We start from the raw sequence: 16,306 nt of genomic DNA, 5'->3' as shown, positions 1-16,306 counted from the left end.
CCAAACCTAACCGGTGATATCCTCTAAAATATAGATTGAATCCAGGTTTAACTCACTGTTGCAGTGTGGTACCACATTACTACGTGATCCAAACCAGAAAACGCCCAGGATCTGGCCAACAAGTATGCGAAAAATGCGAAAGTATGTGCCAGATGATGGCAAATACCAGACCTAACCCAAACCTAACCGGTGTTATCCTCTAAAATATAGATTGAATCCAGGTTTAACTCACTGTTTCAGAGTGGTTCTACATTACTACGTGATCCAAACCAGAAAACGCCCAGGATCTGGCCAACAAGTATGCGAAAAATGCGAAAGTATGAGCCAGATGATGGCAAATACCAGACCTAACCCAAACCTAACCGGTGTTATCCTCTGAAATATAGATTGAATCCAGGTTTAACTCACTGTTTGAGTGTGGTGCCAGATTACTACGTGATCCAAACCAGAAAACGCCCAGGATCTGGCCAACAAGTATATGAAAAATGCGAAAGTATGAGCCAGATGTTGGCAAATACCAGACCTAACCCTGACCTAACCGGTGTTATCCTCTGAAATATAGATTCAATCCAGGTTTAACTCACTGTTTGAGTGTGGTGCCACATTACTATGTGATCCAAACCAGAAAACGCCCAGGATCTGGCCATCAAGTATGCGAAAAATGCCAAAGCATGAGCCAGATGATGGCGAATACCAGACCTAACCCTGACCTAACCGGTGTTATCCTCTAAAATATAGATTGAATCTAAGATAAACTCACTGTTTCAGTCTGGTACCACATTACTACGTGATCCAAACCAGAAATCGCCCTGGATCTGGCCATCAGGTATGCGAAAAATGCGAAAGTATGAGGCAGACGACGGCAAATACCAGACCTAACCCTGACCTAACAGATGTTATCCTCTGAAATATAGATTGAATCCAGGTTTAACTCACTGTTTGAGTGTGGTGCCACATTACTACGTGACACAAACCAGAAAACGCCCAGGATCTGGCCAACAAGTATGCGAATAATGCGAAAGTATGAGCCAGATGATGGCAAATACCAGACCTAACCCTGACCTAACCGGTGTTATCCTCTAAAATATAGATTCAATCCAGGTTTAACTCACTGTTGCAGTGTGGTGCCACATTACTACGTGATCCAAACCAGAAAACGCCCAGGATCTGGCCAACAAGTATGCGAAAAATGCGAAAGTATGAGCCAGATGATGGCAAATACCAGACCTAACCCAAACCTAACCGGTGATATCCTCTAAAATATAGATTGAATCCAGGTTTAACTCACTGTTGCAGTGTGGTACCACATTACTACATGACCCAAACCAGAAAACGCCCAGGATATGACCAACATGTATGCGAAGAATGCGAAAGTATGGGCCAGATGATGGTAAATACCAGACCTAACCCAAACCTAACCGGTGTTATCCTCTAAAATATAGATTGAATCCAGGTTTAACTCACTGTTTCAGAGTGGTTCTACATTACTACGTGATCCAAACCAGAAAACGCCCAGGATCTGGCCAACAAGTATGCGAATAATGCGAAAGTATGAGCCAGATGATGGCAAATACCAGACCTAACCGTGACCTAACCGGTGTTATCCTCTAAAATATAGATTGAATCCAGGTTTAACTCACTGTTGCAGTGTTGTACCACATTACTACATGACCCAAACCAGAGAACGCCCAGGATCTGACTAACAAGTATGCGAAAAATGCGAAAGTATGGGCCAGATGATGGTAAATACCAGACCTAACCCTGTTATCCTAACCGGTGTTATCCTCTAAAATATAGATTTAATCCAGGTTTAACTCACTGTTTCAGAGTGGTTCTGCATTACTACGTGATCCAAACCAGAAAAACCCCCGCAACCTGGCCAATAAGTATGCGAAAAATGAGAAAGTATGAGGCAGACGATGGCAAATACCAGACCTAACCCAAACCTAACCGGTGTTACCCACTAATATATAGATCGAATTCAGGATTAACTCACTGTTTGAGTGTGGTGCCAGATTACTACGTGATCCAAACCATAAAACGCCCAGGATCTGGCCAATAAGTATATGAAAAATGCGAAAGTATGAGCCAGATGATGGCAAATACCAGACCTAACCCTGACCTAACCGGTGATATCCTCTAAAATATAGATAGACTCCAGGTTTAACTCACTGTTTGAGTGTGGTGCCACATTACTATGTGATCCAAACCAGAAAACGGTCAGGATGTGGCCAACAAGTATATGAAAAATGCGATAGTATGAGCCAGATGATGGCAACTACCAGACCTAACCCTGACCTAACCGGTGTTATTCTCTAAAATATAGAGTGAATCCAGGTTTAACTCACTGTTGCAGTGTGGTGCCACATTACTACGTGATCCAAACCAGAAATCGCCCTGGATCTGGCCATCCAGTATGCGAAAAATGCGAAAATATGAGGCAGACGATGGCAAATACCAGACCTAACCCTGACCTAACCGGTGTTATCCTCTAAAATATAGTTTCAATCCTGGTTTAACTCACTGTTGCAGTGTGGTGCCACATTACTACGTGACACAAACCAGAAAACGCCCAGGATCTGGCCATCAAGTATGCGAATAATGCGAAAGTATGAGCCAGATGATGGCAAATACCAGACCTAACCCTGACCTAACCGGTGTTATTCTCTAAAATATAGATTGAATCCAGGTTTAACTCACTGTTGCAGTGTGGTACCACATTACTACATGACCGAAACCAGAAAACGCCCAGGATCTGACCAACAAGTATGCGAAGAATACGAAAGTATGGGCCAGATGATGGCAAATACCAGACCTAACCCTGACCTAACCGGTGTTATCCTCTAAAATATAGATTGAACCCAGGTTTAACTCACTGTTGCAGTGTGGTGCCACATTACTCCGTGATCCAAACCAGAAAACGCCCAGGATCTGGCCAACAAGTATATGAAAAATGCGAAAGTATGAGCCAGATGATGGCAAATACCAGACCTAACCCAAACCTAACCAGTGTTACCCTCTAATATATAGATCGAATCCAGGATTAACTCACTGTTTCAGTGTGGTACCACATTACTACGTGATCCAAACCAGAAATCGCCCTGGATCTGGCCATCAAGTATGCGAAAAATGCGAAAGTATGTGCCAGATGATGGCAAATACCAGACCTAACCCAAACCTAACCGGTGATATCCTCTAAAATATAGATTGAATCCAGGTTTAACTCACTGTTGCAGTGTGGTACCACATTACTACGTGATCCAAACCAGAAAACGCCCAGGATCTGGCCAACAAGTATGCGAAAAATGCGAAAGTATGTGCCAGATGATGGCAAATACCAGACCTAACCCAAACCTAACCGGTGTTATCCTCTAAAATATAGATTGAATCCAGGTTTAACTCACTGTTTCAGAGTGGTTCTACATTACTACGTGATCCAAACCAGAAAACGCCCAGGATCTGGCCAACAAGTATGCGAAAAATGCGAAAGTATGAGCCAGATGATGGCAAATACCAGACCTAACCCAAACCTAACCGGTGTTATCCTCTGAAATATAGATTGAATCCAGGTTTAACTCACTGTTTGAGTGTGGTGCCAGATTACTACGTGATCCAAACCAGAAAACGCCCAGGATCTGGCCAACAAGTATATGAAAAATGCGAAAGTATGAGCCAGATGTTGGCAAATACCAGACCTAACCCTGACCTAACCGGTGTTATCCTCTGAAATATAGATTCAATCCAGGTTTAACTCACTGTTTGAGTGTGGTGCCACATTACTATGTGATCCAAACCAGAAAACGCCCAGGATCTGGCCATCAAGTATGCGAAAAATGCCAAAGCATGAGCCAGATGATGGCGAATACCAGACCTAACCCTGACCTAACCGGTGTTATCCTCTAAAATATAGATTGAATCTAAGATAAACTCACTGTTTCAGTCTGGTACCACATTACTACGTGATCCAAACCAGAAATCGCCCTGGATCTGGCCATCAGGTATGCGAAAAATGCGAAAGTATGAGGCAGACGACGGCAAATACCAGACCTAACCCTGACCTAACAGATGTTATCCTCTGAAATATAGATTGAATCCAGGTTTAACTCACTGTTTGAGTGTGGTGCCACATTACTACGTGACACAAACCAGAAAACGCCCAGGATCTGGCCAACAAGTATGCGAATAATGCGAAAGTATGAGCCAGATGATGGCAAATACCAGACCTAACCCTGACCTAACCGGTGTTATCCTCTAAAATATAGATTCAATCCAGGTTTAACTCACTGTTGCAGTGTGGTGCCACATTACTACGTGATCCAAACCAGAAAACGCCCAGGATCTGGCCAACAAGTATGCGAAAAATGCGAAAGTATGAGCCAGATGATGGCAAATACCAGACCTAACCCAAACCTAACCGGTGATATCCTCTAAAATATAGATTGAATCCAGGTTTAACTCACTGTTGCAGTGTGGTACCACATTACTACATGACCCAAACCAGAAAACGCCCAGGATATGACCAACATGTATGCGAAGAATGCGAAAGTATGGGCCAGATGATGGTAAATACCAGACCTAACCCAAACCTAACCGGTGTTATCCTCTAAAATATAGATTGAATCCAGGTTTAACTCACTGTTTCAGAGTGGTTCTACATTACTACGTGATCCAAACCAGAAAACGCCCAGGATCTGGCCAACAAGTATGCGAATAATGCGAAAGTATGAGCCAGATGATGGCAAATACCAGACCTAACCGTGACCTAACCGGTGTTATCCTCTAAAATATAGATTGAATCCAGGTTTAACTCACTGTTGCAGTGTTGTACCACATTACTACATGACCCAAACCAGAGAACGCCCAGGATCTGACTAACAAGTATGCGAAAAATGCGAAAGTATGGGCCAGATGATGGTAAATACCAGACCTAACCCTGTTATCCTAACCGGTGTTATCCTCTAAAATATAGATTTAATCCAGGTTTAACTCACTGTTTCAGAGTGGTTCTGCATTACTACGTGATCCAAACCAGAAAAACCCCCGCAACCTGGCCAATAAGTATGCGAAAAATGAGAAAGTATGAGGCAGACGATGGCAAATACCAGACCTAACCCAAACCTAACCGGTGTTACCCACTAATATATAGATCGAATTCAGGATTAACTCACTGTTTGAGTGTGGTGCCAGATTACTACGTGATCCAAACCATAAAACGCCCAGGATCTGGCCAATAAGTATATGAAAAATGCGAAAGTATGAGCCAGATGATGGCAAATACCAGACCTAACCCTGACCTAACCGGTGATATCCTCTAAAATATAGATAGACTCCAGGTTTAACTCACTGTTTGAGTGTGGTGCCACATTACTATGTGATCCAAACCAGAAAACGGTCAGGATGTGGCCAACAAGTATATGAAAAATGCGATAGTATGAGCCAGATGATGGCAACTACCAGACCTAACCCTGACCTAACCGGTGTTATTCTCTAAAATATAGAGTGAATCCAGGTTTAACTCACTGTTGCAGTGTGGTGCCACATTACTACGTGATCCAAACCAGAAATCGCCCTGGATCTGGCCATCCAGTATGCGAAAAATGCGAAAATATGAGGCAGACGATGGCAAATACCAGACCTAACCCTGACCTAACCGGTGTTATCCTCTAAAATATAGTTTCAATCCTGGTTTAACTCACTGTTGCAGTGTGGTGCCACATTACTACGTGACACAAACCAGAAAACGCCCAGGATCTGGCCATCAAGTATGCGAATAATGCGAAAGTATGAGCCAGATGATGGCAAATACCAGACCTAACCCTGACCTAACCGGTGTTATTCTCTAAAATATAGATTGAATCCAGGTTTAACTCACTGTTGCAGTGTGGTACCACATTACTACATGACCGAAACCAGAAAACGCCCAGGATCTGACCAACAAGTATGCGAAGAATACGAAAGTATGGGCCAGATGATGGCAAATACCAGACCTAACCCTGACCTAACCGGTGTTATCCTCTAAAATATAGATTGAACCCAGGTTTAACTCACTGTTGCAGTGTGGTGCCACATTACTCCGTGATCCAAACCAGAAAACGCCCAGGATCTGGCCAACAAGTATATGAAAAATGCGAAAGTATGAGCCAGATGATGGCAAATACCAGACCTAACCCAAACCTAACCAGTGTTACCCTCTAATATATAGATCGAATCCAGGATTAACTCACTGTTTCAGTGTGGTACCACATTACTACGTGATCCAAACCAGAAATCGCCCTGGATCTGGCCATCAAGTATGCGAAAAATGCGAAAGTATGTGCCAGATGATGGCAAATACCAGACCTAACCCTGACCTAACCGGTGTTATCCTCTAAAATATAGATTGAATCTAAGATAAACTCACTGTTTCAGTGTGGTACCAAATTACTGCGTGTTCCAAACCAGAAAACGCCCTGAATCTGGCCAAAAAGTTGGCGAAAAATCCGAAAATATGAGGCATACGTTGGCAAATACCAGACCTAACCCTGACCTAACCGGTGTTATCCTCTAAAATATAGATAGAATCCAGGTTTAACTCACTGTTGCAGTGTGGTGCCACATTACTACGTGATCCAAACCAGAAAACGCCCAGGATCTGGCCAACAAGTATATGACAAATGCGAAAGTATGAGCCAGATGATGGCAAATACCAGACCTAACCCTGACCTAACCGGTGTTATCCTCTAAAATATAGATTGAATCTAAGATAAACTCACTGTTTCAGTCTGGTACCACATTACTACGTGATCCAAACCAGAAATCGCCCTGGATCTGGCCATCAGGTATGCGAAAAATGCGAAAGTATGAGTCAGACGACGGCAAATACCAGACCTAACCGTGACCTAACAGATGTTATCCTCTGAAATATAGATTGAATCCAGGTTTAACTCACTGTTTGAGTGTGGTGCCACATTACTACGTGACACAAACCAGAAAACGCCCAGGATCTGGCCAACAAGTATGCGAATAATGCGAAAGTATGAGCCAGATGATGGCAAATACCAAACCTAACCCTGACCTAACCGGTGTTATCCTCTAAAATATAGATTCAATCCAGGTTTAACTCACTGTTGCAGTGTGGTGCCACATTACTACGTGATCCAAACCAGAAAACGCCCAGGATCTGGCCAACAAGTATGCGAAAAATGCGAAAGTATGAGCCAGATGATGGCAAATACCAGACCTAACCCAAACCTAACCGGTGATATCCTCTAAAATATAGATTGAATCCAGGTTTAACTCACTGTTGCAGTGTGGTACCACATTACTACATGACCCAAACCAGAAAACGCCCAGGATCTGACCAACAAGTATGCGAAGAATGCGAAAGTATGAGCCAGATGATGGCAAATACCAGACCTAACCCTGACCTAACCGGTGTTATCCTCTGAAATATAGATTGAATCCAGGTTTAACTCACTGTTTGAGTGTGGTGCCAGATTACTACGTGATCCGAACCAGAAAACGCCCAGGATCTGGCCAACAAGTATATGAAAAATGCGAAAGTATGAGCCAGATGTTGGCAAATACCAGACCTAACCCTGACCTAACCGGTGTTATCCTCTGAAATATAGATTCAATCCAGGTTTAACTCACTGTTTGAGTGTGGTGCCACATTACTATGTGATCCAAACCAGAAAACGCCCAGGATCTGGCCATCAAGTATGCGAAAAATGCCAAAGCATGAGCCAGATGATGGCGAATACCAGACCTAACCCTGACCTAACCGGTGTTATCCTCTAAAATATAGACTGAATCCAGGTTTAACTCACTGTTGCAGTGTGGTACCACATTACCACGTGACACAAACCAGAAAACGCCCAGGATCTGGCCAACAAGTATGCGAATAATGCGAAAGTATGATCCAGATGATGGCAAATACCAGACCTAACCCTGACCTAACCGGTGTTATCCTCTAAAATATAGATTGAATCTAAGATAAACTCACTGTTTCAGTGTGGTACCACATTACTGCGTGATCCAAACCAGAAAACGCCCAGGATCTGGCCAACAAGTATGCGAATAATGCGAAAGTATGAGCCAGATGATGGCAAATACCAGACCTAACCCTGACCTAACCGGTGTTATCGTCTAAAATATAGACTGAATCCAGCTTTAACTCACTGTTGCAGTGTGATACCACATTACTACGTGACACAAACCAGAAAACGCCCAGGATCTGGCCAACAAGTATGCGAATAATGCGAAAGCATGAGCCAGATGATGGCAAATACCAGACCTAACCCAAACGTAACCGGTGTTACGCTCTAATATATAGATTGAATCCAGGTTTAACTCACTGTTGCAGTGTGGTACCACATTACTACGTGATCCAAACCAGAAAACGCCCAGGATCTGGCCAACAAGTATGCGAAAAATGCGAAAGTATGTGCCAGATGATGGCAAATACCAGACCTAACCCAAACCTAACCGGTGATATCCTCTAAAATATAGATTGAATCCAGGTTTAGCTCACTGTTTCAGTGTGGTACCACATTACTGCGTGATCCAAACCAGAAAACGCCCAGGATCTGGCCAACAAGTATGCGAATAATGCGAAAGTATGAGCCAGATGATGGCAAATACCAGACCTAACCCTGACCTAACCGGTGTTATCCTCTAAAATATAGATTCAATCCAGGTTTAACTCACTGTTGCAGTGTGGTGCCACATTACTACGTGATCCAAACCAGAAAACGCCCAGGATCTGGCCAACAAGTATGCGAAAAATGCGAAAGTATGAGCCAGATGATGGCAAATACCAGACCTAACCCAAACCTAACCGGTGATATCCTCTAAAATATAGATTGAATCCAGGTTTAACTCACTGTTGCAGTGTGGTACCACATTACTACATGACCCAAACCAGAAAACGCCCAGGATCTGACCAACAATTATGCGAAGAATGCGAAAGTATGGGCCAGATGATGGTAAATACCAGACCTAACCCAAACCTAACCGGTGTTATCCTCTAAAATATAGATTGAATCCAGGTTTAACTCACTGTTTCAGAGTGGTTCTACATTACTACGTGATCCAAACCAGAAAACGCCCAGGATCTGGCCAACAAGTATGCGAAAAATGCGAAAGTATGAGCCAGATGATGGCAAATACCAGACCTAACCCAAACCTAACCGGTGTTATCCTCTGAAATATAGATTGAATCCAGGTTTAACTCACTGTTTGAGTGTGGTGCCAGATTACTACGTGATCCAAACCAGAAAACGCCCAGGATCTGGCCAACAAGTATATGAAAAATGCGAAAGTATGAGCCAGATGTTGGCAAATACCAGACCTAACCCTGACCTAACCGGTGTTATCCTCTGAAATATAGATTCAATCCAGGTTTAACTCACTGTTTGAGTGTGGTGCCACATTACTATGTGATCCAAACCAGAAAACGCCCAGGATCTGGCCATCAAGTATGCGAAAAATGCCAAAGCATGAGCCAGATGATGGCGAATACCAGACCTAACCCTGACCTAACCGGTGTTATCCTCTAAACTATAGACTGAATCCAGGTTTAACTCACTGTTGCAGTGTGGTACCACATTTCTACGTGACACAAACCAGAAAACGCCCAGGATCTGGCCAACAAGTATGCGAATAATGCGAAAGCATGAGCCAGATGATGGCAAATACCAGACCTAACCCAAACGTAACCGGTGTTACGCTCTAATATATAGATTGAATCCAGGTTTAACTCACTGTTGCAGTGTGGTACCACATTACTACGTGATCCAAACCAGAAAACGCCCAGGATCTGGCCAACAAGTATGCGAAAAATGCGAAAGTATGTGCCAGATGATGGCAAATACCAGACCTAACCCAAACCTAACCGGTGATATCCTCTAAAATATAGATTGAATCCAGGTTTAGCTCACTGTTTCAGTGTGGTACCACATTACTGCGTGATCCAAACCAGAAAACGCCCAGGATCTGGCCAACAAGTATGCGAATAATGCGAAAGTATGAGCCAGATGATGGCAAATACCAGACCTAACCCTGACCTAACCGGTGTTATCGTCTAAAATATAGACTGAATCCAGCTTTAACTCACTGTTGCAGTGTGATACCACATTACTACGTGACACAAACCAGAAAACGCCCAGGATCTGGCCAACAAGTATGCGAATAATGCGAAAGCATGAGCCAGATGATGGCAAATACCAGACCTAACCCAAACGTAACCGGTGTTACGCTCTAATATATAGATTGAATCCAGGTTTAACTCACTGTTGCAGTGTGGTACCACATTACTACGTGATCCAAACCAGAAAACGCCCAGGATCAGGCCAACAAGTATGCGAATAATGCGAAAGTATGAGCCAGATGATGGCAAATACCAGACCTAACCCTGACCTAACCGGTGTTATCCTCTAAAATATAGATTGAATCTAAGATAAACTCACTGTTTCAGTGTGGTACCACATTACTGCGTGATCCAAACCAGAAAACGCCCTGAATCTGGCCAACAAGTTGGCGAAAAATCCGAAAATATGAGGCATACGTTGGCAAATACCAGACCTAACCCTGACCTAACCGGTGTTATCCTCTAAAATATAGATAGAATCCAGGTTTAACTCACTGTTGCAGTGTGGTGCCACATTACTACGTGATCCAAACCAGAAAACGCCCAGGATCTGGCCAACAAGTATATGACAAATGCGAAAGTATGAGCCAGATGATGGCAAATACCAGACCTAACCCTGACCTAACCGGTGTTATCCTCTAAAATATAGATTGAATCTAAGATAAACTCACTGTTTCAGTCTGGGACCACATTACTACGTGATCCAAACCAGAAATCGCCCTGGATCTGGCCATCAGGTATGCGAAAAATGCGAAAGTATGAGGCAGACGACGGCAAATACCAGACCTAACCCTGACCTAACAGATGTTATCCTCTGAAATATAGATTGAATCCAGGTTTAACTCACTGTTTGAGTGTGGTGCCACATTACTACGTGACACAAACCAGAAAACGCCCAGGATCTGGCCAACAAGTATGCGAATAATGCGAAAGTATGAGCCAGATGATGGCAAATACCAGACCTAACCCTGACCTAACCGGTGTTATCCTCTAAAATATAGATTCAATCCAGGTTTAACTCACTGTTGCAGTGTGGTGCCACATTACTACGTGATCCAAACCAGAAAACGCCCAGGATCTGGCCAACAAGTATGCGAAAAATGCGAAAGTATGAGCCAGATGATGGCAAATACTAGACCTAACCCAAACCTAACCGGTGATATCCTCTAAAATATAGATTGAATCCAGGTTTAACTCACTGTTGCAGTGTGGTACCACATTACTACATGACCCAAACCAGAAAACGCCCAGGATCTGACCAACATGTATGCGAAGAATGCGAAAGTATGGGCCAGATGATGGTAAATACCAGACCTAACCCAAACCTAACCGGTGTTATCCTCTAAAATATAGATTGAATCCAGGTTTAACTCACTGTTTCAGAGTGGTTCTACATTACTACGTGATCCAAACCAGAAAACGCCCAGGATCTGGCCAACAAGTATGCGAATAATGCGAAAGTATGAGCCAGATGATGGCAAATACCAGACCTAACCGTGACCTAACCGGTGTTATTCTCTAAAATATAGAGTGAATCCAGGTTTAACTCACTGTTGCAGTGTGGTGCCACATTACTACGTGATCCAAACCAGAAATCGCCCTGGATCTGGCCATCCAGTATGCGAAAAATGCGAAAATATGAGGCAGACGATGGCAAATACCAGACCTAACCCTGACCTAACCGGTGTTATCCTCTAAAATATAGTTTCAATCCTGGTTTAACTCACTGTTGCAGTGTGGTGCCACATTACTACGTGACACAAACCAGAAAACGCCCAGGATCTGGCCAACAAGTATGCGAATAATGCGAAAGTATGAGCCAGATGATGGCAAATACCAGACCTAACCCTGACCTAACCGGTGTTATCCTCTAAAATATAGTTTCAATCCTGGTTTAACTCACTGTTGCAGTGTGGTGCCACATTACTACGTGATACAAACCAGAAAACGCCCAGGATCTGGCCAACAAGTATGCGAAAAATGCGAAAGTATGCGCCAGATGATGGCAAATACCAGGCCTAACCCAAACCTAACAGGTGATATCCTCTAAAATATAGATTGAATCCAGGTTTAACTCACTGTTGCAGTGTGGTACCACATTACTACATGACCGAAACCAGAAAACGCCCAGGATCTGACCAACAAGTATGCGAAGAATACGAAAGTATGGGCCAGATGATGGCAAATACCAGACCTAACCCTGACCTAACCGGTGTTATCCTCTAAAATATAGATTGAACCCAGGTTTAACTCACTGTTGCAGTGTGGTGCCACATTACTCCGTGATCCAAACCAGAAAACGCCCAGGATCTGGCCATCCAGTATGCGAATAATGCGAAAGTATGAGCCAGATGATGGCAAATACCAGACCTAACCCTGACCTAACCGGTGTTATCCTCTAAAATATAGATTCAATCCAGGTTTAACTCACTGTTGCAGTGTGGTGCCACATTACTCCGTGATCCAAACCAGAAAACGCCCAGGATCTGGCCAACAAGTATATGAAAAATGCGAAAGTATGAGCCAGATGATGGCAAATACCAGACCTAACCCTAACCTCACCGGTGTTATCCTCTGAAATATAGATTGAATCCAGGTTTAACTAACTGTTTGAGTGTGGTGCCACATTACTATGTGATCCAAACCAGAAAACGGCCAGGATCTGGCCAACAAGTATATGAAAAATGCGATTGTATGAGCCAGATGATGGCAAATACCAGACCTAACCCTGACCTAACCGGTGTTATCCTCTAAAATATAGATTGAACCCAGGTTTAACTCACTGTTGCAGTGTGGTGCCACATTACTCCGTGATCCAAACCAGAAAACGCCCAGGATCTGGCCAACGAGTATATGAAAAATGTCAAAGCATGAGCCAGATGATGGCAAACACCAGACCTAACCCTGACCTAACCGGTGTTATCCTCTGAAATATAGATTGAATCCAGGTTTAACTCACTGTTTGAGTGTGGCGCCACATTACTACGTGATCCAATCCAGAAAACGCCCAGGATCTGGCCAACAAGTATATGAAAAATGCGAAAGTATGAGCCAGATGATGGCAAATACCAGACCTAACCCAAACCTAACCAGTGTTACCCTGTAATATATAGATCGAATCCAGGATTAACTCACTGTTTCAGTGTGGTACCACATTACTACGTGATCCAAACCAGAAATCGCCCTGGATCTGGCCATCAAGTATGCGAAAAATGCGAAAGTATGAGGCAGACGATGGCAAATACCAGACCTAACCCTGACCTAACCGGTGTTATCCTCTGAAATATAGATTGAATCCAGGTTTAACTCACTGTTGCAGTGTGGTGCCACATTACTCCGTGACACAAACCAGAAAACGCCCAGGATCTGGCCAACAAGTATGCGAAAAATGCGAAAGTATGAGCCAGATGATGGCAAATACCAGACCTAACCCAAACCTAACCGGTGATATCCCCTAAAATATAGATTTAATCCAGGTTTAACTCACTGTTTCAGAGTGGTTCTACATTACTACGTGATCCAAACCAGAAAACGCCCAGGATCTGGCCAACAAGTATGCGAATAATGCGAAAGTATGAGCCAGATGATGGCAAATACCAGCCTAACCCTGACCTAACCGGTGTTATCCTCTAAAATATAGATTGAATCCAGGTTTAACTCACTGTTGCAGTGTTGTACCATATTACTACATGACCCAAACCAGAAAACGCCCAGGATCTGACTAACAAGTATGCGAAAAATGCGAAAGTATGGGCCAGATGATGGTAAATACCAGACCTAACCCTGGCCTAACCGGTGTTATCCTCTAAAATATAGATTTAATCCAGGTTTAACTCACTGTTTCAGAGTGGTTCTACATTACTACGTGATCCAAACCAGAAAACGCCCAGGATCTGGCCAACAAGTATGCGATAAATGCGAAAGTATGGGCCAGATGATGGTAAATACCAGACCTAACCCTGACCTAACCGGTGTTATCCTCTAAAATATAGATTGAATCTAAGATAAACTCACTGTTTCAGTGTGGTACCACAATACTGCGTGATCCAAACCAGAAAACGCCCTGGATCTGGCCTACAAGTTGGCCAAAAATGCGAAAATATGAGGCATACGTTGGCAAATACCAGACCTAACCCTGACCTAACCGGTGTTATCCTCTAAAATATAGATTGTATCCAGGTTTAACTCTCTGATGCAGTGTGGAAACACATTACTACGTGATCCAAACCAGAAAAACCCCCGCAACCTGGCCAATAAGTATGCGAAAAATGAGAAAGTATGAGGCAGACGATGGCAAATACCAGACCTAACCCAAACCTAACCGGTGTTACCCTCTAATATATAGATCGAATCCAGGATTAACTCACTGTTTGAGTGTGGTGCCACATTACTACGTGATCCAAACCATAAAACGCCCAGGATCTGGCCAACAAGTATATGAAAAATGCGAAAGTATGAGCCAGGTGATGGCAAATACCAGACCTAACCCTGACCTAACCGGTGTTATCCTCTGAAATATAGATTGAATCCAGGTTTAACTCACTGTTTGAGTGTGGTGCCACATTACTACGTGATCCAAACCAGAAATCGCCCTGGATCTGGCCATCAAGTATGCGAAAAATGGGAAAATATGAGGCAGACGATGGCAAATACCAGACCTAACCCTGACCTAACCGGTGTTATCCTCTGAAATATAGATTGAATCCAGGTTTAACTCACTGTTTGAGTGTGGTGCCACATTACTACGTGATCCAAACCAGAAAACGCCCAGGATCTGGCCAACAAGTATATGAAAAATGCGAAAGTATGAGCCAGGTGATGGCAAATACCAGACCTAACCCAAACCTAACCAGTGTTACCCTCTAATATATAGATCGAATCCAGGATTAACTCACTGTTGCAGTGTGGTACCACATTACTACATGACCCAAACCAGAAAACGCCCAGGATCTGACCAACAAGTATGCGAAGAATGCGATAGTATGAGCCAGATGATGGCAAATACCAGACCTAACCCTGACCTAACCGGTGTTATCCTCTAAAATATAGATTGAACCCAGGTTTAACTCACTGTTGCAGTGCTGTGCCACATTACTCCGTGATCCAAACCAGAAAACGCCCAGGATCTGGCCAACAAGTATATGAAAAATGCGAAAGTATGAGCCAGATGATGGCAAATACCAGACCTAACCCTAACCTCACCGGTGTTATCCTCTGAAATATAGATTGAATCCAGGTTTAACTCACTGTTTGAGTGTGGTGCCACATTACTATGTGATCCAAACCAGAAAACGGCCAGGATCTGGCCAACAAGTATATGAAAAATGCGATAGTATGAGCCAGATGATGGCAAATACCAGACCTAACCCAAACCTAACCAGTGTTACCCTCTAATATATAGATCGAATCCAGGATTAACTCACTGTTTCAGTGTGGTACCACATTACTACGTGATCCAAACCAGAAATCGCCCTGGATCTGGCCATCAAGTATGCGAAAAATGCGAAAGTATGAGGCAGACGATGGCAAATACCAGACCTAACCCTGACCTAACCGGTGTTATCCTCTGAAATATAGATTGAATCCAGGTTTAACTCACTGTTTGAGTGTGGTGCCACACTACTACGTGACACAAACCAGAAAGCGCCCAGGATCTGGCCAACAAGTATGCGAAAAATGCGAAAGTATGAGCCAGATGATGGCAAATACCAGACCTAACCCAAACCTAACCGGTGATATCCCCTAAAATATAGATTTAATCCAGGTTTAACTCACTGTTTCAGAGTGGTTCTACATTACTACGTGATCCAAACCAGAAAACGCCCAGGATCTGGCCAACAAGTATGCGAATAATGCGAAAGTATGAGCCAGATGATGGCAAATACCAGACCTAACCGTGACCTAACCGGTGTTATCCTCTAAAATATAGATTGAATCCAGGTTTAACTCACTGTTGCAGTGTTGTACCACATTACTACATGACCCAAACCAGAAAACGCCCAGGATCTGACTAACAAGTATGCGAAAAATGCGAAAGTATGGGCCAGATGATGGCAAATACCAGACCTAACCCAAACCTAACCGGTGTTACCCTCTAATATATAGATCGAATCCAGGATTAACTCACTGTTGCAGTGTGGTGCCACATTACTACGTGATCCAAACCATAAAACGCCC

Source organism: Colletes latitarsis, chromosome 13 (assembly GCF_051014445.1).
Source record: "Colletes latitarsis isolate SP2378_abdomen chromosome 13, iyColLati1, whole genome shotgun sequence".
Classification (NCBI taxonomy): Eukaryota; Metazoa; Arthropoda; class Insecta; order Hymenoptera; family Colletidae; genus Colletes; species Colletes latitarsis.
The sequence above is the reverse complement of the archived record's forward strand: the minus strand, read 5'-3'. Positions refer to the sequence as shown.